At 38.8% G+C, this 27,755-nt stretch overlaps 1 pseudogene; it reads right to left on the bottom strand.

Annotated features, from left to right (window-relative positions):
* Positions 1-773: 773 nt before the first annotated feature.
* Positions 774-27,755, bottom strand: part of LOC128120568 (vomeronasal type-2 receptor 116-like) — a 52,640-nt pseudogene continuing 25,658 nt past the window's right edge.

Here is a 27,755-nt window from a genome sequence, read left to right as displayed (position 1 = left end):
AAAGAGTCAGAAAAGTTGTTCCCAAAGAATTACGTATCTCTTCAGAAATATTGATAAAATATGGAAAAATGAGTACTCATAAATATGCAGGAGTTACACAATAAAGAATACAGAGCAATTTATCAAAATTGAAGAATTGTGAATGAGTGAGTAGAAAAGCCATTTTGAATTCTATAGTCAAAGATAGACATGAGCACAGGTTCTACAGAACTGGTTACAGCAGGACCTTTCACAATCTTTACAGATCTAACAGAAGCTTCATGTAACCGGATAAATATCTTATTACCTGATATCTGACTTTGGGTTATAATGAAGAAATGAATTGGTCTGTTCTATTCTAGTATGCAGCTAATTATGCAGTTTTTTGGCAGAGTAATTCCTTCATGTCAAAATCATATTCATTTTTAAAAATGTGCCTTCCTTCATAGCAAAAGCATGCGTGAAATGTAAGCACAATGAATCAGGAAACATACCAAGGGCATCAAAAACACATGGATACGTATGAAAACATTTGGTGCTATAAAGGCAACGTTATGCAGTGTGGAAGAGGTGAAGAATACATACACGTCCCATTAATATTCTCTTTAATATTAATTGAGAAAGACATTAATTTTATGAAAATAGGCTTTCTAATTTAGAGAACTATGTAAAAACAATAGAAGATGAAAGAATAAAGATCAATTTCATCAATAAACAGAAACAATAAATATAAAATCTCAAACTGCTATATGATCTCTGACAACTGGGTTTTTGATAAACTGGCTTGAAGACTTCTATGTAATTAAGCAAAACATGGAGTAATCTGTAAGATTGACTTTTCCTCGAGAAGGTGCTTTGTTCCTGATATGAGGAAGCACATTCCTATGTGGTCTGAACAAAATAATATAGCACTTGGTGAGAAAGATGCAACCTAGGAGGCCTGCACTGGAAGCCTAGATGGAGAAAACTTCCATGACCACAGTGATTTTCCCCTTGGTGCTGTGGTAGACAGGCAGGAAGGTGACCCACACACTGAAGAACACCAACATGCTGAAAGTGATGAACTTGGCTTCACTGAATGTGTCAGGCAGGTTCCTGGACAGGTAAGCCATAGTGTAGCTCCCAAGTGCCATGGAGCAGAGGTATGCCAGCACAGAATGGAAGGCAGTAGTGGAGCCCTTGTTGCATATAATAATTATGTGGCCATGTTCAGAGCAAGCATCTGAGTCAATAGAGGGAGGAGAGGTGCTTAGCCAAATTCCACAGAGCACAAGTTGGATGAGGGTGCTGATGGGAATTACAAAGTTAGTTGCTCTTGATATCATTATCCACCTTATCAGTCACCCTGGAACTGTTATCTTGAAAGCCAGAACCACAGTAATAGTTTTGGCCAAGACTGTGGAGAGAGTCACTGTGAAACAGAACTGCAAATGTGTTCTGCTGCAGGACACAGCTGGCTGTGTTGGGATAGCCAATGAAGAGCAATGGACAGAGAAAACAGAAGATCAGAGTGATGAACAGGATGTAAGTGAGAACCTGATTGTTGGCCTTGACAATGGGAGTGTGGTGGTACTTTACAAAGACACCAAGAACAGCAGCTGTTAGTGCAGAGAAGCCCAGGGTCAAGTAGGTGAGTGTCATCCCCAAAGGGTCTTCATGTTACTGCTTTCTGGAGGCAGTGGTTCCGCTCTGTGTTTGCATAATGACTTTCTGGACACCTCACACAATGATCCACATCTACCAGGAAAAAAGTTATTGTGGGTCTCTGCTCAGATTCCCCTTTTACTTCAAGCCATTTCTCTGCACTGGCTCTCTGGCGTTTGCCCAAATTTCCTTTGATTTTTCAGACTTGAGTAAATCATTGTTCAATAGTGAAAATTCCCAAATGCTCTCAATTAACCATTCCAGATTGGTATTGCCCATCTACTTTGTTGGAATAAAGTGAACAATCTATCCTTTTCATTGTTATACTTTAATATTTTTTCATTTAAGTGATAATCTGTATTTACTTATATTGACAAAAATTATTGAAATAAATTACACAAACCTAACATTATCATAGAATTACCTCCCTCTGAATTACTTTGTCTGACTTTTTCATGTGAGTTCAGTATAAAGATTATGTGCTTTGAATTTCTTTCTTGTAAGTTGTTCTCAGTCATCAGAAACAATTCTACCTATTTCCATATGATTTATTGAATTCTCCCGTGTGTTCATTCTCTGACTATAATTGTGAGAATGAGAATTATTAGATTCTTGAAAGCTGGGAAAAACTCCCTTTGTGAAACTGTTTAGTCATTTCCAGGGAGAAAAGATCTACTTAATAGATAGATGTAAAACTCTTGCTTTAGTCTTAGTTGGTCATGGAATAATTTTGTGGTACTTGTCCACTTATGATTTGTGACTGTCATCATGAATTCAAAAGATATAACTATCAATATATTTATTACTTATTTTCATTCTTTAAAAATATCTAGTATTTTTGCAAAGTAGATTTTTCAATTTGCTTTTTCTGAAAAATCTTATTAAGATCTATTGAATTCATTATTTCGCTAGTGCCTATTGTATCATTTCTTCCATTATCAGCATTTTATTTGTTATTTCTTTCAGATGTTCCTAACTGCTACTCTCTACAGAGGCACTCCATCTCTTCTATAACCTGTGTGTTTACTTCTGTTTGTTTCTTACAGAGCATGAGTGCTTCATATGCACAACACCATATCTTCATTGGTAAAAGCCCAGGGTATATAAGAAATGACAATGGGTGAGACAGTTGATTGGCTTGATCTGTTTGGGAGGCATCCGGGCAGTGGGACCAGGTCCTGTGCTCATTGCATAAGTTGGCTGTTTGAAACCTGGGGCTTATGCAGGGTCGCTTGGCTTGGCCTGGGAGGAGGGGACTGGACCTGCCTGGACTGAGTCTACCAGGTTGATCTCAATCCTCAGGGGAGGCTTTGCCCTGAAGAAGGTGGGAATGGGGGGTGGGCTGGGGGGAAGGGGAGAGGGACGGGATGGGGGGGAAACAGGGGAATCCGTGGCTGATATGTAGAACCAAATTGCACTGTAAAATAAAATTTAAAAAAGGAAATGACAAATATTTTATAGAGATTTAAACATATTTTTTAAAGATAGATATACCTCTTCCATAGAATTGGAAGTATAAGATTCACTGTTTTGAAATATTTAGCATTTATGTTTTAGTTTCTTCTTTCAAACTAAAAATATTTTGAAGTGTCTTCTTAAAATGCAACCATGCAGAGTTTGACATTGATGTTTCTGGTTTCCTCATATAAACGTGTTTAACTAACTTAACCATGGCTCCAATGTACAGAAAACACTTATTTGCACATAAAGTCTTTGGTGGTTTGTATAGTTAGTCTCAATATGTACACTTTGAATTTACGCAAAGTAAAGTCACCAAAAAATTTGGAAGTTTTTATGTTTATGAAGTAATGTTAAAATATCTAAGTGTGGACTGCAACTGTTCCCTGAGACAGAGCCCGCCAGCACCCAATTGGACTAAGGGGTAAGTTTTTATCCTCATACCCGCACACTGCAGCCCCTAGGCTTTGGGCTCAGGGGCACAACCCTGCGCCCCCACACCACCACCCTGATTCCTAGGCTGGAGTGGCCAGAGGATTACCTAGTAGAGTGTCTCCAGGTATTGGATGGCTGATACCAAGTTGTGGAAATGGGTCAGAGGGGAGTCAGACAAGGTCACAGGTAAGAGGACACCTGAGCCGGCCATGAGAATCCCTTTGTATAAAGTAAGGACATGACAACTTCAAGGTATGGTTGAGGGGAAGGTTTTTAATTTTGAAAGGAAGAAGAGTACAGCCATGGGCATCTGGAAGAGTCTAGAGGAGGGAGAGAAATTAGTAGACTAAACATGGTCAGTAGACTACTGAACTGGGCCATGAAAGGAGAGAGACAGGAATAGAGAGAGACAGAGAGACAATGACAGAGACAGAGACAGAGGAGAGAGAGTACAAAGAGGAGAAAGGGTCAAGAGAGAGGGGACCGAGAGGACCACAAGACAGCCAAGAGAGCACAAGGCCAAAATTGCATGGTTATATATGAATGAGAACCTGGAGGAAGAGAACCCATGAATGAAAAATTTCGTGGTAGGGAGCATTGTGAGAAGAGCTGATAGGAACCAGGATGTCAGCATGCACTCTGTAAGAGCTACTTCAGATGCTGAGAGCCTGGGAACCAGCACGTACTTTGTTATGCTAATATGCATCACAGTTAACAATTGGTTACCAGTTTTTTTTTTGGATCTGGCACCCTGGAGTCCCCAGGGATAGGAGTCAGGGAGGTAGTATAGGCCCCTGTAATGAAATAAATCCACTGGAGTCTGCTTAAGGAGTATTGGGGAAATTTATTAGGGTAAATTGAGGAAATACACTCAGAACAGAGTGGACAGCTGAAGTCTTCCTCTGATCTGACTGGAAGCAAATCCACCTGGCAGTTCAGTCACACCAGAAACAGGGAGATGGGGTCACCCTTTTCCCTTTCCTTTTAAGAGGTCACATACAACGCAAGAAGCACCACCTCCTTCCGGCCCTATAGCCCAAGGTCATGGGCAGAGCAAATACCACTACATTCCCCTGAAAGAGGATCTTATTTTCTTTTTGTTGTTCTTGTTTATTTTTAAAAGTTTATCTATTTATTTAAAATTGTTGTTTTCATTTTAAATACTGCCTACTTTTCCCCCTCCCTCCCCTTCTCCCGCTTCCCCCAACCTCTCCCCATCCCACTCCCACCCACTACTCATATTGGGTAAGTCCTCCCTTGGATATTCAATACAGGCTGTCTCACCAAGTTGGGGCAGGCTCAAGTCCCTGCCCACTGCATCAAGGCTGAGTAATGCATGGCACCATAGTGAACTGGCTTTAAGAAAAAGTCAGTTTATGCACTCAGGATGAGTCCTGGTCCCGTTGGCAGGGGACCCACAAACACATCAAGTTGCACAACTGTCATCCTCATTCAGAGGGCCTAGTGAGGTCCCATGAAGGCTCCCCAGCTGCCAGTCCAGAGTCTATGGACTCCCACTAGCTTGGATCCACTGTCTCTGTGGTTTTTCCCATCATGATCTTGATTCTCCTTGCTCCTATAATTCCTGCTCCCTCTCATCAACTGAACTCCAGGAGCTTGGCAAAGTGCTTGTCTGTGGGTCTCTGTTTCTGCTTCCATCTGTCACTGTATATAGGTTCCATGATGAAAATTAGGGTTGTCACTGATCTGAGTACAGAGGAAGGCTAGTTCAAGCACCCTCTCCACCATTGCTATGAGTCTTAGCTGGGGACATCCTTGTGGGTTCCTGGAGATTTCCTTAACACCACATTTCTCCCTAACCCCATAATGGCTCACTCTGTCAAGATATCCCTTTCATTATTCTCCCTCACTGTCCCTCCCTGAAGTCGGCCATCTTGAACCCTCATGTTCCTTCCCCCCATCTCCTCCGCTCTACACCCCACTTCCTAGATTACCCAAGTGATCTTAACCCTTTCTCCTTACTGGGGTGATCTATATGTGTTCCTTTTAGGGTCCTCCTCTTTACCAGGCTTTTCTGGATCTGTGGATTGTAGCCTGTTTATCCTTTGCTTTGCCTCTAATATTCACTTATGAGTGAATACATACTTGTTTGTCTCTCTGGGTCTGAGTCACCTGACTCAAGATCATTTTTTCTAGTTCCATTCATTTGCCTCCAAATTTCATGATGGCATTTGTTTGGTTTTGTTTTACCACTGCATAATACTCCGTTGTGTAAATGTACCACATTTTCTTTATCCATTCATCACTTGAGGGGCATCAAAGTTATTTCCAGGTTCTGGCTATTATGAATAGTGCTGCTACAAACATAGTTGAGCAAATGTCCTTATGGTGGTGTTGAGCATCTTTTGAGTATATGTCCAAGAGTGGTATTGCTTGGTCTCGAGGAGGTTGATTCCCAGTTTTCTGAAATACTGCCATACTGATTTCCAAAGTGACTATACAGTAGTGTACTCCCACCAGCAGTAAAGGAGTGTTCCCCTTGCTGCACATCATCTCCAGCATAAGCTGTCATCAGTGTTTGTGATCTTAGCCATTCTGACAGGCATAAGATGATATCTCAGAGTCATTTTGATTTGCATTTCCCTGATGGCTAAGGATGTTGAACACTTTCTTGAATATCTTTTGGCCATTTGAGATTCTTCTGTTAAGAATTCTCTGATTAGATCTTTACCCCATTTTTAATTGGATTATTTGGTATTTTGATGTCTAGTTTCTTGAGTTCTTTATATATTTTGGAGATCAGCCCTCTGTCAGATGTGGGGTTGGTAAAAATCTTTTCCCATTCTGTAAGCTGTCATTTTGTCTTATTTACTGTGTCCTTTGTCTTACAGAACCTTCTCAGTTTCAGGAGGTCCCATTTATTAATTATTGCTCTCAGCGTCTGTGCTATGGGTGTTATATTTAGGAAGTGTTCTCCTGTGCCAATGCATTCAAGACTACTTCCTACTTTCTCTTCTATCAGGTTCAGTGTAGCTGGATTTATGTTGAAGTCTTTGATCCATTTGGACTTGAGTTTTGTGCATGGTGATAGATATGAATCTATTTGAATTTTTCTACACATGTTGACATCCAGTTATGCTAGCACCATTTGATGAAGATGCTTTCTTTTTTCCATTGCACAGTTTGGGCTTCTTTGTCAAAAATCAGGTGTTCATAGGCATGTGGATTAATGTCAGGATCTTCAATTTGATTCCGTTGGTCCACATGTCAGTTTTTATGCCAATACCAAGCTGTTTTTGTAACTATAGCTCTATAGTAGAGCTTGAAGTCAGGGATTGTGATGTCTCCAGAAGTTCCTTTATTGTACAGGATTGTTTTGGCTATCCTGTTTTTTTTTTTGTTTTTCCATATGAAGTTGAGCATTGTTCTTTCAAGGTCTGTGAAGAATTGCTTTGGGATTTTGATGGGGATTGCATCGCAACTGTAGATTGCTTTTGGTAAGATAGCCATTTTTACTATGTTGATCCTACCTATTCAAGAGCACGGGAGATCTTTCCATTTTCTGATATCTCCTTCAGTTTCTTTCTTCAAGGACTTAAAGTTCTTGTCATATGGTCTTTCACTTGTTTGGATAGAGTTACCCCAAGATATTTTATGTTATTTGTGGCTATTGTAAAGGGTGATGTTTCTCTGATTTCCTTCTCAGCCCATTTATCATTTATATATATGAGGGCTACTGATTTTTTTGAGTTAATCTTGCATCCTGCCACATTACTGAAGATGTTTATCAGATGTAGCAGCTCCCTGGAAGAGTTTTTGAGGTCACTTATATATACTCTCATATCATCTGCAAATAGCAAAAGTTTGACTTCTTCCTTTCCAATTTGTAGCCCCTTGATTTCTTTCTGTTGTCATATTGCTCTAGTTAGAACTTCAAGCACTATATTGAATAGATATGGAAAGAGTGAACAACCTTGTCTTGTTCCTGATTTTAGTGAAATTGCTTTGAGTTTCTGTCCATTTAGTTTGATGTTGGCTTGCTGTATGTTGTTTTTATAATGTTTAGGCATGTTCCTTTTATATCTGATCTCTCTAATACCTTTATCATGAAGGGTAGTTGGATTTTGTTGAGGCTTTTTCAGCATCTAATGAGATGATCACGTGTTTTTTTTTTTCCTTTCAGTTTGTTTATATGGTAGATTACATTGACAGATTTTTGTATGTTGAACTGTCTCTGCATCTCTGGGATGAAGTCTATTTGATCATGGTGGATGCTTTTTTTTTTTGGTGTGTTCTTGGATTCAGTTTGCCAGTATTTTGTTGAGTATTTTTTACATGAATGTTCATGAGAGAGATTGGACTATAATTCTCTTTCCTCATTGCATCTTTGTGTGGTTTGGGTATCAGGGTAACTTTAATCTCATAAAGAGTTTAACAATGTTCCTTCTGTTTCTATTGTTCAGAACAATTTCAGGTAGTATTCATATTAGCTCTTCTTTGAAATTCTGGTAGAACTCTGCGCTGAAACCTTCTGGCTCTGGGCTTTGTTTGGTTGGGTGTAGCTGAAGTTGTATTGTGTCCAGCTGGGCCTGCCAGCAGTTGGGACACTCCCACGGCCGTCCTCCAAGTAAACACACGGAGGCTTATATTAATTAAACTGCTCGGCCTTTAGCTCAGGCTAACTATTGACTAGCTCTTACATTTAAACTAACCCATAATTTTTATTTATGTTTAGCCACATAGCTTGGTACTTTTTCCCAGTTCTGCCTTCACATCTTGCTTCCTCTGTGTCTGGCTGGTGACTCCTGACTCAGCCTTTCTGTTGCCAGAATTCTCCTCTCTGCTTGTCCCGCCTATACTATACTTCCTGCCTGGCTACTGGCCAATCAGTGTTTTATCAACCAAATCAGAGCAACACATTTACAGCATATAGAAAGACATCCCCAGCAGTTGGGAGACTTTTAATATGCTGTGGGCCTCAGGAATATGAAGCAGGGATTCAGCTGTCTATAGCAAAAGCTAATACCTGGAAGAAGCAGGGCTCTTCTACTGGAAAAAGCCAAGACTCCAGGAGTCTTGGTGATATTAGCTTATATATATATATATATATATATATATATATATATATATATATATATATATATATATATATATGCCAGTTCCTGCAATGATTTTCTTCTGCACTATGTTTTCCCAATGATTATTTTCCTAAGAACTTCTACACAGTGTGAATTGATCATTCCTTGGGCATATACAACTAAGGTATTTGGATACAGTCAGGCAGGCAAGGCTTCCTGCTTCCATGCTTTCTGCTTATTCTTTATAGCATTAGAATTCAGATGTTTACCTTCTACAATTATTTCCTTTAGCAAGCACATAAATCCAGGGCCAGCTCTGGACAAAAGCATCCAAGGACAAATGGCAGACAGAATAAGCTCTTCAGACCACCACCAGGTAAATATCCATATGGAGACACCACTTAGGCCAGGCAGACACTAGGCACATAGCTTTGCTTCTTGTACAAATTAAGCTCAGACCCCCCTTTCTCTCACAGCCCAAGTGGCACCCTCAAACAACTTACTTAGAACAAAGGGGCTTTTACATATACCAGGTTCATCAAGCTGTGAGGCATATTTCCTAGCTCTGAGCAGATTTACCCCACCTGACCAGCAGGAGGGCCAGAGTATCGCTGATGGTAGGTATATGGACGGGTCACAGGGAGAGGAGAGGAAGGAACAAGGATGAAGAAAGGAATAAAGAGAATGAAGAGAATGTGATGGAAAGGCCTTAGAACTATGAGAGGACAGGAGGAGAAGGGACAGAGAGGAGGAAAGTATGAGAACAGAATTGAAGCTGTGTAGATAGAATTTTGTCTCAGAAGAATAAAGTGAATGAACCTAAAAGTTTCATGTAAGTAGTTTCATTTGATATCCTTGAGATTGGTAACCCCTGCCCTTCATAGCGTCTTCCTCAGGACTCTGGAAGAAATCTCAGGGCAGCCACCTGATGGGAATTTGATATTAATAACTGCTTCTATTTACTTAGGAGTTATAGGTATTTAAATTGTTTATCTGGTGTTGATTTAATTTTGGTATGTGGTACCTATCCAGAAAACTGTCCATTTTTTTTGAATTTTCCAATTTTATGGAATACAGGTTTTCAAAGTATGACCTAATGATTATCTGAATTTCCTCAGTGTCTATTATTATGTCCCCCTTTTCATTTCTGATTTTGTTAATTTGGATGTTCTCTCTCTGCTTTTTGGTTAGTTTGGATAAGGGTTTGTCTAGCTTGTTGATTTTCCAAAGAACCAACTCTTTGTTTCATTGATTCTTTGTATTGTTCTCTTTGATTCTATTTTATTGGTTTCAGCCCTCAATTTGATTATTTCCTATTGTCTACTCCTCCTGGGTGAGTTTGCTTCTTTTTGTTCTAGAGCTTTCAGGTGTGCTGTTAGGTCACTAGTGTGAGGTTTCTCAACTTCCTTTATGTAGGCACTTAGTGCTAGGAACTCCTCTTAGCACTGCTTTCATGGTGTCCCACATTTGGGAATGTTGTGCATTCATTCTTGTTGATTTCTAGGAAGTCTTTAATTTCTTTATTTCTTCTTTGACCCATTGATAATTCAGTTGAGCATTGTAGATGAATTTCTAAAGGGTCTTATTAAATAAAAAACACAGAGCCAAATATAGGGGTGAAAGCCTTAGATCAGGGAAATAGGAAAAGCCACCTGCCAACCCTACCTCTGCAGCTTCCAAATGCATGTTATTTCCTGTCTACCCATGCCTTTATTGCCTTGCTGTTCTGCCCAGCTACCTCACTTCCTGTTCCTACACAGCTCTGTCACTTTCTGTCTGTCTGTACAGACCTCCAGGCCCCTATGGTTGGTATTGAGATTAAAGGCATGTGTCACCACGCTTGGCTCTCCTTCCTAGTGTAACCTTGAACACACAAAGATCCTGCCTGCTAAGAGATTAAGGGTGTGTGCTGCTTGACTTCTCTGTTTACTTAAAATGGCTGAACTTTTCCCCCTGATCTCCAGGCAAGCTTTATTTATTAATGCACAAATAAAATATCATGACAGAACATTGTTCAGTTTCCATGAGTTTGTAGGCTTTCTGCAATTTGTGTTGTTGAATTCTAACCTTAAGCCACGGTGGTCCAACAAAGTAGAGGGGGGTTTCCAATTTTTTGTATCTGTTGAGATTTGCTTTGTTATAAAGTATGTGGTTAGCTTTGGAAAAGGTTCCATGAGGTGCTGAGAAGAAGGTATATTCTTTTGTTTTGGGGTGAAATGTTCCATAGATGTCTGTTAGGTTCATTTGAGTCATAATATCTGTTCATTTCCTTATTTCTCAGTTAAGTTTCTGTCTGGCAGACCTGTATTATCTATTAGTGTGTGGGCTTTGATGTGTGATTTAAAATTTAGTAATATTTCTTTTACAAATGTAGGTGCCCTTATGTTTGGGGCATAAATGTTCAGAATTGAGACATCATCTTGATGGATTTTTCCTGTCATGAATATGAAATGTCCCTCTCCATCTCTTTTGATTAATTTTAGTTTGAAGTCTACCTTGTTAGAAATTAGAATAACTACACCAGCTTGATTCTTAGGTCCATTTGATTGGTAAATTTTTTTCTGAACCCTTTACTCTGAGATAATGTCTGTTTTGGAGGTTGAGGTGTGTTTCTTGTGTATAGCAGAAGGATGGACGCTGTTTCTTTACCCATTCTATTAGCCTGTGTCTTTTTATAGATGAAATGAGTCCATTGATATTAAGAGATATTAATGACCAGTGATTTTTAATTCTTGTTATTTTTTATTTTGTTGTTGTTGGTAGTAGTATGTGTTTGTTTCCCTTTTTGGGGGGGCTTTGCTGATGTGAGATTATTGATTGCCTGCATTTTGGTGGTTGCAGCTAACTTCCTTGGGTTAGACTTTTCTTTCTAGTACTTTCAGTAGGGCTGGATTTGTGGATATATAGTGTTTAAATCTGGTTTTGTCATGGAAAATCTTGTTTTTTCCACCTATGGTGATTAAAAGCTTTGTTGGGTATAGTAGTCTGGGCTGGCATCCATGGTCCCTTAGTGTCTGAAGTACATCTATTCAGGACCTTCTGGCTTTCAGAGTTTCCATTGAGAATTTGGGTGTAATTCTGATAGGTCTGCCTCTATATGTTACTTGACCTTTTTCCTTTGCTGCTCCTAATATTCTTTCTTTATTCTATATGTTTAGTGTTTTGATTATTATGTGTCATGGGGATTTTTTTTTTTGGTCTAGTCTATTTGGTGATCTGCAAGCTTCTTGTACCTTCATAGGCATGTCTCTCTTTAGGTTGGGAAAGTTTTCTATTATAGTATTGTTGAAAATATTTTCCATGTCTTTGAGCTGGAATTCTCCTTTTTCTATCCCTATTATTCCTAGGTTGGGTCTTTTCATAATGTCCCAGTTTTCCTGGATGTTTTCTATTAAGAATTAGTTGGATTTAACATTTTCTTTGACAGACAAATCTATTTCCTCTATCATATCCTCAATGCCTAAGAGTCTCTCTTCCATCTCTTGTATTTTGTTGGTTATGCTTGCCTCTGTAGTTCCTGTTTATTTACTTAGATTTTCCATTTCCAGCATTCTGTCAGTTTGTGTTTTCTTTATTGCCTCTATTTCAATTTTCAAGTCTTGAACTGTTTCCTTCACCTGTTTAATTGTTTTTTCCCCCTTGGCTTTCTTGGCTTTCTTTAAGGGATTTATTGATTTCTTCCAGGTTTTTGTTTGTCTTTTCCTCCATTTCTTTAAGGGAATTTTTCATTTACTCTTTAAGTAATCATCTTCATAATATTATTTTTAGGGTCATTTTCTTCTGGATCATCTGTGTTGGGATATTTAGGTCTTGCTGTTGTAGGGTCACTAAGTTCTGGTGGTGCCATGTTGCTCTTTATGTTGTTGAGTGTGTCTTACAATGCTGTCTACCCATTTCTTCCTTCAATCCATGCAGGTAGAGCTCCGGGTCCTCTTCTTTCAATCCTTGTAGGTGGGACCTGTGGCTCTAGCAGTCACTGGTGCTGTGAAGTGGTGAGGAATTTGCCAAGGGGGCTAGGGAGGAGGTTGTAGCCCAGTCTCTGAGGCTGCTGTAGCTGGAGGCCTAGGGGCACAAAATGTGCCTCCAGGGCCTAGAGGCTAGAGTACTGGGCTGTCGAGTCAGGAAATTGGGGTTTTACCTCTTCTTCGCAATTGTGCAAGAGGGGCATGTGGCTCTGGTGGTCACTGCTGCTGCAGGGGGATGGTTGGCAAGGGGGCTGGGGAGGAGGCTACTGCCCTGGTCTCTGGGGCTGCTGTGGCTGGGTGGGAGGGGCATGGAATGTGCCTCTGGGGCCTGGGGTTAGATTACTGAGCTATTCAGTCAAGAGCATGGGGCCTTATCTCTTTTTTCCAATCAGTGCAAGAGGGGCATGTGGCTCCAGTGGTTGCTGGTGCCACAGGGTAATGGTTGGTGAAGGGGATCTTATTTTCTAATTGAATGTTCATTCTATCAGTTTGATGTGGAATGGAATCCATTAACATTGAGTGTAGCTAAAGTTTTCCTGCCTGGCCCACAGTCAGGACAAATCTCTCTCACCTGCCAGTCCCGCAGCCGCTCAGACCCGACCAAGTAAACACAGAGACTTATATTGGTTACAAACTGTATGGCCGTGGCAGGCTTCTTGCTAACTGTTCTTACAGCTTAAATTAATCCATTTCCATTAATCTATACCTTGCCACATGGCTCGTGGCTTACCGGCATCTTCACATGCTGTTTGTCATCATGGCGGCTGGCAGTGTCTCCCTGACTCAGCCTTCCACTTCCCAGCTTTATTCTCCTCCTTGTCCCACCTATACTTCCTGCCTACCCACTGGCCAGTCAGTGGTTTATTTACTGACCAATCAGCAACACACTTGACAAACAGACCCTCCCACAGCAATTGAGTTATTACCAAATGATGAGTACTAATTCTTGATTTTGTTTTGCTTTTAGGTGTGAGACCTCTTTTTTTTTTAATTGCTTAAAATTTATTCCTATTTAACTACACTCACTTAGATCCCTTTAATCTTGTTTTAAATAGAAAATACAGGCCAAGAAAGTACAACTAAGGAACTGTGGTGGTTTGAATAACCATATCCCCTACAAGCTCATACATTTGAATGCTTGGTCATTAGTGAATGGCCCAGATTGAAGGAGATTAGGAGGTGTGGAGAAGGCATGACCTTGTTGCAGGAAGTATGTTACTAGGGGTAGGCTCTGTGTTTTCAGAAGCCCAATCCAGACCCAGTTTCTCCCTCTCTCTTCCTCATGTCTACCTCCAGTAACACGCTTCCTGCAACAAGGACATACCTTCTCTAATAAGGCCACACCTCCTCTGAGATCCCAACAACTTTCCTAGTACCATGTCTGCCTTCATGCTACCATACTATTTGTCATGATGAAAATGGACTAAAACTCTGAAATTGTAAGCTAGTCCTAATTAAAAGTTTTCCTTTATAAGGGTTGCCATCGTCATGGTGTCTCTTTAACCTCAATAGAATACTGATTAAGACAGAAACAAGTTGAATGCATTTTGTCCTTTATTTTCCCTATATAATTTCCATTTAAACTTGTTAGCTGCAAATATAAACAAAGAAATGTTATTGATAATATTTTTAATTTACTTTTTGAGATTTCAATATAATTACATCAAGTTTCTCCCTCCAAAACTTCCCATGTACCTATTGCTGATTTTATTCAAATTCCTTCATATCCTGTGTGGCCACTTTTTTTTGTTACATATGTATGTGTTTATACACACACACACACACACACACACACACACACACACACACACACACACGTACAAGCTTCTCAGTCTGTATAATGTTACTTGAAATTATGTTTTCAGGGCTGATTATTTGATAAATGATCATTGAGTAATCAATTGGTGTGCTCTTCCATGTGGAAGAAGGTACATGGATTTTTCTTTGCAATGCAGCTCACAAACAATGACACAGGGACTTATTATTAATTATAAAAGTTCTGCCTATAGCTTAGGTTTATCCCACTAGCTCTTAAAATTTAAATTAACCCGTATCTTTTAATCTAAGTTTTTCACATGGCCCGGTTATCTTTACTCTGTAATGCCCATCCTGTTTTCTCTCCTTCTGGCTGGTGAGCCTGCCTCTCTTCTTCCCAGCACTCTCTCTGTCCAGCAGTCCCTGCTATACCTCCTGCCTAGCTATTGGTCATTTGGCTTTTTAATTAAGCACAGAGATACATCTTCACACAGTGTAAAGGCATATTCTAAAACATTTCCCCCTCTTTGTCTAAATAAAAAGAAAGCTTTGAACTCCAATACAGTTAAATTATATACAATAAGAATATCAGATAAGAACTACATTTGCAATGTCCAGTCCATTTGCATTTGGCAAATTTGGAGAAAATACTCTATTATTTGTTCTATCTTAGTCCAGTTTCATAGCTAATCTTTTTTTTTTTTTGCGGTAACTTGTATTACCATCCTAAACATATCTTTTTAGACATTAAAACAATTTTTAGATAAACAATTTAAATTTTTACATTTTTCAGTCTTTTATACTTTACACCTTTTATGTAAGTTTCTTTTCTGGAATTTGGTAACAAAGAAAATAGTAAAACTATCTAGTGTCCAATCTCCATCAGAGACTCAAGAAGGATAAAATATTGAGTAAACAGGAAGTGCAGAGAAAGCAACTTCTAAAACTAAGAGAAATGACAGAAACAGCTGGCTGCCTGAACAGTCACCCAAGGTTCCTCTGTAATGTTGGATCATCCATCTTTGGCCTACAAGCCTAGAACATGTAACAGACTTTTCTGTGAAATACGAATTTTGAAGGACTGTCCTACTTTGTCTTGGCAAAGTTCAACAGATACTTTCCTTTGTGTACAGCTTGTCCATTTGGACAGCACATTGTGAGAAGTTGAGGCAAGTGCAGTTTCTTGTCCAAATGACTAGCTTTTGCCACAAAGAAAACAAACTCTGTATGGAGGTTCTTCAATGTCCATCATCCTTTTTTGCAATAAATTGATGCTGCTAGGAGCAGACATACCTCACTATCATAAATAGCCTTATGTTATTAAAACATTTTAAATGACATATTCTGTAAGTCTTAGAAATGTTTGGAGATTACCTATCTATCTAAAATTTGTCTCTGTATCTCCTTGAAATATACCTAATATCACTATAAGTTTGATGGTTACAGATGACTATTAACCTATATTTCTTCATTACCTTAAATAGCTTTCAAGGACAAAAACGTTACATTACAATTTTAAATGATATGCACAGGTACAATACCTTAAACAAGAACAGAAACATATATACAGTATAACAAAAAATAACCTTAAATTTGTGTCAATATACAAAAATCCACACCAATGTCAAATATTTGAGACTAGTCTTATTCAAAAGTAGAGTCAACAATTCACCTTATTATCCCACCATTTCTATACCATAGTTCCCCTTTTTCCTGTTCAGAAAGTGATTTCTGAATCTAATCTCCTGTGTTTCACTTTTTCCTTAACCATTACCAGTAACAATATGTACTGTTATTGATGATAACAAACATCTATAACCCATCAAATGACCGAAAACCACCCACCCCACCTCTTGGGCATGTTGGCATAGTGTTCTATATTGCTTTCTGTTGTCTGGGTGTGATGGTATCTTTTGGGAATCCTGAGAAAATTAGGAAAAAGGTAAAGTCCTACCTATAACAGTCTATGAGTCTGGACCACCTCAGGTAACTGCCTTGAAGCTGTTCTGGATGCAGAACTTTGAAGAAACCACAATCAAGGTATTCTGAGAGGCTGGATCACCTGAGCCACCCATTTTCATTGATGTCTTGTCCCATTGTTCTGAAAACACACAAACTTTAAAAGGTAACATATACATCTGCATTAATACAAGTATGGAATGTGTAATGTGTACAAGCCAGCCAAAGATAATTTTTTGTGTTTGAGCAGGCAAAATATGTATCAGCTGTCTTGTATTTTTTAGGTTTATCTCTTTATGTATGTAACCAGAATTTTCAAGGAGTTTCCCCTGATGAAATCTGATCTCTGTCAAACTTCAGTGAATCTACAGCCTTTTGTTTTCTGTGGAAACAAAAGCATAACCTCTTTACCAATGCAACACATTTTTTGACTTCCATTTTGAAGTTAAGACATTTATAAAATATATAGATTGGTTTAATTTAGCAGTTTCTGTAATCCAATGTCACTCAGTATATGAAAGCCCATAAATGTTTCCTAGTGAAATCTGAGTTTGCTTCACCCAGCAGGGCTGCATTAAAGGATTGTTTGACCTTGTATGTGGTTGCCAGGTGATTGGGAAGGGTCTACACTTGGCTGAGCTAGAGGAAGGTCTTTTGCTCCAACCCTTGACATTCCTATAAATAGCACTTTAGAAGAGATAGAAGGGCCCATGGATAAGGATGCAGGCCCTCCCAAGGCTACCCGGTGTTTCTGTCTGTTTCTCTCCCTTCTATCTTAATTTCTTATCCCTCACTCCTCAAGTACCTGGGGTAAAATATGGGAGCCAGTCTCCCAACTGACCTCCCACAGATGGCACCTGAACAGGGACAGGGACTTGGCAAAAGGAGTGTCAGGGGGCATTGTGGGTATAATGAGGCATGCCTGATAAGGATTAAAATATAAAGGTGATGGTATTTTATTCTGGAGAGTGAACATTAGGCAGCAAAATGCTGAAGTTGAAAAGTAAGGCTGCAGTATATATTTCTCTCTATCTAAGTTTCTTACTTTTTTTCTCTCTCTTAATTTCTACCTATAAAAATTAAGAAAAAATGTAAGATAGAATATAGGAATATAGTGTAAGAAGAAATTTAGAATAAGAGTAGAATTAGAAATATTAGGTAAAAAGAAACATAGGGTAAGGCAGAATAAAAAAAAGCAACAAGAGCCGGGCGGTGGTGGCGCACGCCTTTAATCCCAGCACTCGGGAGGCAGAGCCAGGCGGATCTCTGTGAGTTCGAGGCCAGCCTGGGCTACCAAGTGAGTTCCAGGAAAAGGCGCAAAGCTACACAGAGAAACCCTGTCTCGAAAAACAAAAAAAAAAAAAAAAAAAAGCAACAAGACAGAGGATCTATGTCCTTGATTTCCAACTATGGGACTATGAACACAAACTCTTGAGAACTGGAGTCATGAAAAAATACTATGAAAGAAAATAGGCAGAAAAATATTCTTGTGAAAGCTTTTGTCCTGTTGACAGATTAGACATAAGACCTGAGATACAGAGAAAGAATCTTCCCTAAGGCAGGTGTGGATAAAATAAAACTGTTCACTCTGCTGGCATTCTCACTGTATGAAAACATCATACCATAAGAATTAATTCCTCTTGGCCATGAAGCCAAGAATAGGGAACAGAAGTCTTGGAAAAAACTACTAATCTTTCTCTAAAGAATGGGAAGCTTTTTAGGTCTTTCATTCTCAGATCTCTTTTCTTCCTGTCAGGACAAAATTAGATTCACCTGGAAATAACATCTATCAGTATGGAAAAAATCACCTGTAATTGCTCTAAGAAAAAACTAAAAACCTCTTGGAATATGGCAAATCCTCTTTGCTAATCCTGTCTCTCCTTCAAGCCAGTAGCAGAGAAACAGCCTCAGCTAAGGCATCAGGGACTCTACACCTTGGAGGAGTGGACAAGCAGGAACAAGCAGAGGATCTATCCTAGAAAAAAAAATCTTATTGAAAAAGCTTTCTTTTAAGTACTTTCATTTTCTTTCACTGATCTGGTAAGGAAGGGGAGCAAGCCTCAAGGGTTTTCACTTCTGGCAACAAGCACTTGTTTAAGTGCACTCAGACAGGCGCCATCCATTCCGGGAATAGTGACAGGAGAAAAACTTAATCTTGACTTAAAAACCTCCTGTGATAAGTGAAGAAACTTGAATTTGACCATGTGAACAAAACTGGGAGAGTAAAGGCTGCCATTGGCTGCAGCTGAGTTTTCTTCTAGACCCAGAAAGGCAACCTGGGAAATGTAGTTCAAAAAGTAGCTTGGGAAATGTAGTGATGATATAGAGAAAGGCAGTTTGGGAAATAAAGTCAGTAACAGAGATGCCAATACTACACTGCCCCCAAAGCCTGTTTTTTAGTGTGTGTGTTTTTTTTTCAACTCAAAATGCTATTTTTTCCACAAACTTTGTTAGCTTGTCTCCAGGGAATGTGAAACAGGTGAACAGTTGCTTGTCAGGTGGGAATTATTTGATATGAAAAAGCAAGATGGTAAATGGAATATAAAACAGGCATTCCTTATAATTCTCAAGGACATAGCATAGTGGAAAGAGCCCATGGAAATCTTAAGGAACAGCTTAAAAAATTAATAAGAGGGAATTTTACTCTCAGTCAAGTTTAGAACTACTGATAAATTAGGCTCTGACTTTAAACTCTCAAGAAAACTTTCAGAATAATATCAAAGCTACTAATAATCAAAGTTTACTAATAGAGTTTCCTCTTGAATATAAGTTTGGTAAATAGTTCTTTTAAGAAATCTCTTCTAGACATGTGCTAAAGTTTGTAAAATAGTTTTATATAGAGTTTCCTTTTGAATATAGTTTTGTAAAATGTGTAAATGTTGAATGTAAGTCTAAATGTTGATTATAAGTCTATAAAAAGTATACATGTTGAAAGTGTAAATGTTAAATGTAAGTTCACACTAGTATTGTTTTTATTATTCAATCAATAACTGTCTAGTCCAGACAAATTAGATAACATTAATTTTTAAAGGATAAACCAAATCAATCACATTAGAAGCATCTTGAAGTTTTTATAACTTTTACCTTTAGATATATTTGAATACTTTTTATTATAACTTAAAATGCAATTTTATGATCTCAGTGGCCCTTGGAGAACTTAAGTGAAAGTGTCATAATTAGGGGAGCTTTTTGGTCTTCCTCCTATAAGTTTCCACTCTATCTCTGTTTAGGAAGGGATAGGCCTCCCACAAACGTGTAGGCCTCCCACAATTGAGTTAGTTTGTACTGAAATGCTACTGCTGTGTTAGGAATGCATGTATATATGAGTTACTTAAACAACTAAAAGTGTTTTTATAATTAGCATGGGTTTTTGTTTACTTGAGTGGATACTTTGAAATGACTGCTTTCTCCTAGGAATCAAAATAGTCTCTTGAAAGTTTTATTGAACATCTGTTAAGAAAGAGTTTTGATCCAGGAAAAGGGCTTGGTGCACCTAAGACTGCTATAATCACCTTAGACCCATTCCAATAAGGATATTCCATATATATTATCCTCTACTCCTTTACTGGGAGGTTTGACAGCTATGGAGATCACTGTGGGTGTTTACAAGCTCTTAGTAGGACCTGGGTCAGAGCTGAGTTAAGCTCTGTACCCCCTCTTGCCAGAGGCTGGTAGCCAAAGATGGGCAACTTTCTTCTTGATAACTTCCTGAATGTATAAATGTAAAATTAGTCAAGAAGGATGACCTAAGATTGGCACAGTCTATCTGAGGGGCCTGGGAAGCCATTTTTTTTATATTAAGAAGGGGGAATTGTGGAGTCCCATAAAAGTTTCCTAGTGAAACCTGAGTTTGCTTCACCCAGCAGGGCTCTATTACAGGATTCCTTGACCATGTGTGTGGTTACCAGGTGATTGGGAAGGGTCTACACTTGGCTGAGCTAGGGGGAGGTGTTTTGGTCTTTTGGTCCAACCTTTGGCATTCCTATAAATAGCCTTTTAGAAGAGACAGAGGGGCCAGTGGATAAGGATGCAGGCCCTCCCAAGGCTACCCTGAGTTTCTGTCTGTTTCTCTCCCCTCTATCCTTCTATCTAAATTTCTTATCCTTTACTCCTCAAGTACCTGGGGTAAAATGTGGGAGCCAGTCTCCCAGCTGACCTCCCACATCAGTAGCAATTGTTCACTCCTCAAAACTAAAATATTTAAAGTCAACAAGACACTATATAGGATCCAAACACTCTGTGTATTTTCCCTCAATACATGGCTTATACTTTTTATATAATTTTATTCTCTTTTAAAGACTTTATTTTATTTTTTATAAACTATTTTTTCTTTTAACTGTCTATACGCATTTTCTTCTCTTTTTAAGCCTACACAAATTTTTTTAAACTCACTGTAATGTGTTTAGAGGGTTTTTTGTCTCTCTGGATATGTCTGGACTGGAGCTGCTTGCTCCAGTCCACAGACAGTGGTCAGTAGCAGCATCTCTGTGTGCCACTGATCCTACCTGAGAGACTGTGGTCATCAGGAAGCCACATTTGAATCTGTGTTCTGAACTTTTTTTAAGGCTTTTTCAGGTCTTATATGGATGTGCATGGCCTGAAGTGGGGTTCCATATGGAGATAGATTTGTCTTTAAACTGCCAACTCACAAAAAGTGACACAGAGACTCTATTAATTATAAAAGCTCAGCCTATATCTTAGGCTTTTCCCACTAGCTCTTGTATCTTTTAATCTACACTCTTAGATGTGGCTTGTTTATCTTTACTCTATCTGTACTGCCCATACTGTTTCCTCTCCATCTGTCTCGCAACGCTGCCTTTCTTATTCCCAGAACTCTCTCTGTCCAGAAGTCCTGATATACATTCTGCCCAACTATTGGCCATTTAATTTTTTATTAAAGCCATCACAGTGACAAATCTTCGTACACTGTAAAGGAATGTTCCATAACAGAAGACTATTTCTACTTCTCTCAATTTGTCTTAGTTGTCTATAAATCTCTTAGTGGATTTGAGGCCATGTGGAATTTTTCTCATCTCAGTTAACATGCCTATTGGTGTCAGCCTCATTAAACTCATGCTTAGGCACTTATATTGTTGGGATTTTATGAGTGTATCTTTTGACTTTGCTGGGAGATACAACCTCAGAACAAACTACCTGTTCCTCAGGTTCTTAGATTATTGCCATTCCCTCTTCTTCAATGATTCCCAAGTTTCAGGTTCAGGAGTTGTATTGTAGATATTACCTTGAGACAGGAATCCACAACTCTTCATTTGTATTGGTTGTGGTTTTCTGTAGCAATCTCTGTCTGTTTCCTTCATTAAGGTTTTCTCTGGGGAAAAGAACAAAGATTTAGAGTATAGTTAGGTATTGTGCTGATTTAGTGAAGTGATGCTTATTGGTTCTCTTCCAACATCTATAAATTCATCAGCCTTGAGTAGTTACCTGGGTTTACATTACCATTTATGGTTTACCTCTTGTTGATCATGTCTGAAGTCTAATTAGACAATTGTTGGCTATCAGCATTATCTACATGCAATTATTGCATCTTTATGATTATTTTTGTCATGCCGATACTTTGTGTGGTTCATAGTTGGGTAAGATTCTCAGTGTCTTTGCTACTTTGGAAACTTACATAGCACTGAATATAAAAATATAGACTCTTGGTTTCTTTAAAATTAATAGCAAAAGGAACAATTTACTGTACTCTCTTTTGCCGTTTATTTTTTCTTTTTTTTTAATTGAAAATAAAATCCTCTTTTATACAATATATCCAGACCACACTTTCCCCTTTTTCAATCCTCTCCCTCAGATCTACTCCACTTCCATTTCCTCTTCAGAAAAAAATCAGGCCTGTGAGAGTCAGACATTCCAACAGGACAAAACAAGATACACCAAGACAAGGCAAAAGTTTTCACATGGAAGCAGATATATGCTCAGATTTGGAGCTAGACACATTAGAAGACAGAGAATGTACCAGGTTTGTATTTATGGGTCTAGGTTACCTTGTTCAATATGTATTTGTGTAGTTCTATCCAATTTTCTGCAAATTTCATTTTTTTTAATTTGTATTTTTATTTTGCAATACAATTCAGTTCTACATATCAGCCACGGATTCCCTTGTTCTCCTCCCTATAGCCCCCCCCTTCATTTTTTAAACAACTGAATATTTTTTCTTTTTTTGAAGTTGTAATATAATTAAATTATTTTCTGCCTTACCTTTCTTCTGTCTAAACTTCCACAAACAGCTTTCCTAGCTCTTTCAAATCTATGGTCTCTTCTTCATTAAATGTTATTACAGGCATATGTGTATGTATATACACTACCTATATAACCTGCTCAGTTTTTATCATGTTAGTTGTCCAGGGCTGACCATTTGGTGTTGGAAAACTGATAGGTGTGCTCTTCTCTGGCAAAGAATATTGTTCCCACTCTCAACCTTTTTTCATTCTATGTAGATTTTTGTGTAAGGTTAAGGCCTTACGATCTCTCCTTGGACCACTTTGGCATGTGTATTAGCATTTTCCTTGTTCAATACATGTTTATGTATTCATATTGGTAAGACTTATGAATATAGCTTCTGACATTATTAGAAGACACAGTCTTAGAAAAAACTCTGATCCTCTGCCTTTTACAACCATTTAGCCCCCTGTTCTGTGTGTTCTCTGAGCCTTAGATGTGGGAATTGTTTTGTAGATGTGTCAGACGTGACTAGGCTCCAGAATTCTGCCATTTGATTGGTTATGGTTTTATCTCAAGAATTGTTGCAAAGAACATTTTTTTTGGTGTGAGGTGAACTCTACTTATATGTGGGTTTAATGATATCTTGGTAAACATTACCCTCTTTTATTAAAGTGATGATTTTAAGTTTTCCATTTAAACTGCATTTGTATATTTATACTTGAATTTACATATATTGTAGGTATTGTTAGGTAGCTAGTTCATAGATTAATTGCTTATGATTTTCTCAGATATATTTGCAGTAATTACACCTACTGCCTTCTTTTGAATTGATCTACCCTATTCTTATTTAGAGCAGCACTTTTCCTGCTTCCCCAGTCAGATCCCTTGAACCCTGGTACTTCATTCTCCACTGTCCCCACCCTCTTCGCTGGTCTCTACAGTTACTCTGGGGTGAATACTCACATCTGAAGATTGGAGCCAGATGCCTAAGAATAGAGAGAACATGTGACATTTGTCTTTCTTGGTCTGGGTTACCTAATTCATTATAATTTTTTCTATTTCCATCCATTTGTGTGTACAACATTTTACTATCCCTTTATCAGTTGAAGGGGAGGTAGGTGTTTCCACTTTCTACCTATTGTGACTATGACAGCAAATTGAATGTCTGAGCAAGAATCTCTGGAGTGGGATGTGCACATGTCCAGGCATGGTATAATTGTCTCATGTGGCAGATTTATTTTTAGCATTCTGAGAATTCTCCACACTTATTTAGGGATTGGCTAGACCTGCTTGAAAACTCCCTTTCCCAGAGAGCCAGTTCTTTGCCTGTCCCACAGAAGAATCTCAATTACCACACAAAGCCTTCTTATGCTCAAAAAAGTAAAGGATTGCAAGAAAAAATATTTAGTTCATGTATTATTATTTTCAGTTACTATCATGTAATTGATTTTTAATATGTCTGTTGGCCACAAATTTATAAGTAACATGAATAACTAAATAAAATGAATTTTCAGCAGTGGCTTCTATTCTGAAATAGATTGTATGTGAGACACAGTGAGGGGCTCTTTATTTTTGTTTAAATATACATTTCAGAAAAACTTACTGAAAAGTAGTTAAATAACTTCAATTTTTTAAATTTACTATACTAAAGGATTTTTACTAAGAGAAAGACAGCTAATTCATTAATATGATCTTTTTTTCTACATTGTGTTTTGTTCTTAAGATATTTTAAAGGGTTCTTATCAGGTCTTAAAAGAATAATGTAGCATTTTGGGAAAAAGATGCATCCTAGCAGCCCTGCACTGGAAGCCAAAATGGAGAAGATTTCTGTTCTCCCTGAGCTGCCCTAGCTCGGTGTTTTTCTTTCATCTGATACTGGCCCCAGATCAGATTCACACCTGCCCCATTATTATGCACAGAGGGGAGCATCCCTAATACCAAAATTCTCTCTGGGTTTGTTCATTTGCCTCAGCCAGTGAAAAGGAACAAAAGAACTTAAAGTAGAGCTTTCCTGCAGCTCCTTCAGAGAAACTTTCCCTAAAAGATCTTTATCTAGTCCTGCTGGTTCCTTCCTCCCAGAAGCAGAGCTTCAGATGCCTCAGGCTGCAGTTCTGTTCCTCTGTTAGCTGCCTCTGGAGGTAGGAGCTTTACTCTGTTTCTGTTTTCAGGGTCTATGTGGTTTGTGTTCATAAATCAAGCTTCTGCTTTTTTATCAAGGGAAGTTTTTGTAATCCCTAAACTCACATTAGGACAGGTGCACTTCCCTAATCAGACCTTTCAGCTGGATTAGTCCCTCAGTGGTTTGTGTTCATCTGTCCTTGCAATCTTACTCCCAGAGGCAACAGCCCCTGAGGGCTTCACTCCCTCACCTCACTGGGAGTCAGTGAGGGAAACAGAAAGTGCTTGAAACAAAGCTTTTCTCAGAAGGTCCTTTCTCCGACAGAAAAGAGTTTTTACTCCTGGATAGTTCTTCATTCTCTCCTGGCTCAGCTCTTCCCCACAGATGAAGTTTCTGATGCTGCCACTACTGCTGCTGCAGACAGGGCTCAGCTTTATTGCTTTCTCCAAGCCAGGAGCTTCCTCAAGCTGCCATGCACTTTCTCGAGCATCTTTGGTTAGGTTCTAATTGTGGAGGGATTTTTGATCACTGTTTACTGGCTAGAAGAGTCAGAACTTTAGCAGAGAGGATTTGCCCTGTTCTAAGAGGTTTGTTGTTTTTTCTTAGAGTGAACCACAGGTGAATTCCTGCACTAATATCTCCAGGTGATTCTTATTTTTTGTCCTTACAGAAAGAGAAACTGAGAAAGTTCTGAAAGCTTTTCAGTTTTTTAGACAGAGATTAAGTTTTTTTAAGAAAGCTTTTAGCTTGAGAGAAACACCACCACTTTTTTTCCTAGAAAGTTTTTAGTTTGAGAGAGATCAAATTTTCCCAAGACTTCTAAACTTTAGTTTATTTCAATCACATTTTTACCTCAGTGAGAATTACTTTCTCCTGCACTAGAGACCAACAGCTACCCACAAAAATCTTTTTTCTGCCTAATAAGCTTAAGGAAGAGCTTTTTTCTGCCTGTTAAGCTCAAAGAAGAGCTTTTTTCTTCCCAGTTTGTGTTCATAGCCCTAAAATTAGAAAATTATAGATGTGGTTTCTCTGTCTTATAGCTTAATATATTCTAAGTTTTCCTTATGCTATTTTTCTAAATTTTTTCTACACTGCCTTACTCTAAGTTTCTTCTTGCACTGTATTGCTACACTCTACCTTCCTTATATTTCATACATAGAAATTAAGAGAGAGACAGAGACAGAGACAGAGACAGAAAGAGAGAAATCTTATTAGAGAAGATTCTATGCTGCAGCCTTATACACGAACATCCTTCTAGTCCATTTTTTCTTTTTCTCTCAAGGATAAAACCCCCACTCTCAGCCGGGCGGTGGTGGCGCACGCCTTTAATCCCAGCACTCAGGAGGCAGAGCCAGGCGGATCTCTGTGAGTTCGAGGCCAGCCTGGGCTACCAAGTGAGTTCCAGGAAAAGGCGCAAAGCTACACGGAGAAACCCTGTCTCGAAAAACCAAAAAAAAAAAAAAAAAAAAAAAAAAAGAACCCACTCTCATTAACTTTTTTTTTTTTTTGCTACTAAACCAGGTCAGACCCTCTTTACCTGGCAGGGCCTAACTCTTTCTTTCACCAAGCACTTTGGATATTTCTGTTGTGACATCTGTGGTGGTCCATCCCTCACCCCCACATTTCCCACACAGTACTCTTGAGTAGGCTCAGCAGGAAATATTAGTTAGAATGATAGAGAGGAGAGAAACAGAGAAAAATGCAGGATAGTCTCATAGGGCCTGGATCCTAATCTATCAGGCCTTGACTGTCTCTGCCCTAGGAATGCCAAGGGGTGGAACACAAGACCTCTCCCCAGCACAGCCAAGTGCAGACCATCTCAGACACCTGCACTCAGGCTCATGGTCCAATCATCCTCTCTATACAGACCTGCAGGGTAAAGCCACTAGGAAACCTGAAAATGGGCTCCAACAACCTTTGCTTTGGGAGCCATTTTCTTTTAAACCATCACATTCTATTCACTGGCCTCAAAAATTGTAACAAATTAATGCAAAAATACTTTCAGTCCAACTTCAAAAGTCTGCATAGTCAGTAACACTACTAAACTCATTTAAAAGTCTGAAGTTCAAAGTCTCTTCTGAGATTCATTTAATATCTTAACTCTAATCACCTATAAAAATCAAAATACAAAATCAGATAATATACTTCCATCATGTAATGATGGCACAGGATATACATTACCATTCCAAAATGTAGAGAATTGAGCTCAATGAGGAACTATTGGACCAAAGCAAGATCAAAAACCAGCTGAGCAAACTCCAAACTCTGCATCTCTATGTCTGATGTCAGAAAGCTCTTCAGATCACCAACCGTGTTCAACTTTGTTGACTGCAACACACTTCTTTCTCTTGGGCCATTTTCACTCCCTGTTATCAGCTCCCCTAGGCAGGTATTGCAAGGCTCTGGCATCCCCAACATCATAGAGTCTCCCAACACAATCCAGGCTACAACTTCAAAGCTTCACACAATGGCCTCTCTAGGCCTCCACTCAGGGACAACACTGACACATGTCTGGACTCAGTGACTTTCCTTTGCACATGGGCAATTTCCATTGCTCCTTTCTTCTATCCTTAACTACAGAACCATATGGATGGAGCTGCCAAGTTCTGCTGCTTCCTGGGACTGGATCATGCACCCCATCATTTAAACACATCTACACCAACTTTCTGTTTTTAATGAGTGCCTTCACACCTCAATTTGGGTGTTCTGAAACTTACTCTTTGACCAGGCTGGCCTCAAACTGAGAGTTTTGCTAGCCTCTGCCTTCCAGGTGCTAGGATTAAAGGCATGTACCGTCATACCTGGATCTAAGCTTTTCTTTAATTCCTTTTCACAAGTTGGAAACTTAGCTGGGTGGGATCTTGCCCTGAGGTCACCACTCCATTTATACCATTACTAAATCTGTGTATCTCTTTGCTCAACTTGCTCCTTTTTGTTATGAATCTTTATTAGAGTTACCACTAATAACCACAGGACAAGAGTCTATACCAGGCTGTTTTTAGATTTTTTTCTGCCAGTGGAATTAATCCAAATTATTTCCTATCTCCTCACTTTAGCCTCAGGCAGACTCTTCTGACAAGGGCAAAAATCAAGCACATTCTTTGCCAAACTATCAAAAGAATAATCTCTTGGCCATATATTAATATTCTTCTATTCTGTAACTTCTTGAGCAAGGCCCCAGAGGTTCATCAAATCATACTAAGCACCACCATGTTCCATGCT

Source organism: Peromyscus californicus, unplaced genomic scaffold, assembly GCF_007827085.1.
Source record: "Peromyscus californicus insignis strain IS unplaced genomic scaffold, ASM782708v3 Scaffold_2__1_contigs__length_46816999, whole genome shotgun sequence".
In the NCBI taxonomy this organism is placed as follows: domain Eukaryota; kingdom Metazoa; phylum Chordata; class Mammalia; order Rodentia; family Cricetidae; genus Peromyscus; species Peromyscus californicus.
The sequence above is the reverse complement of the archived record's forward strand: the minus strand, read 5'-3'. Positions and strand labels throughout refer to the sequence as shown.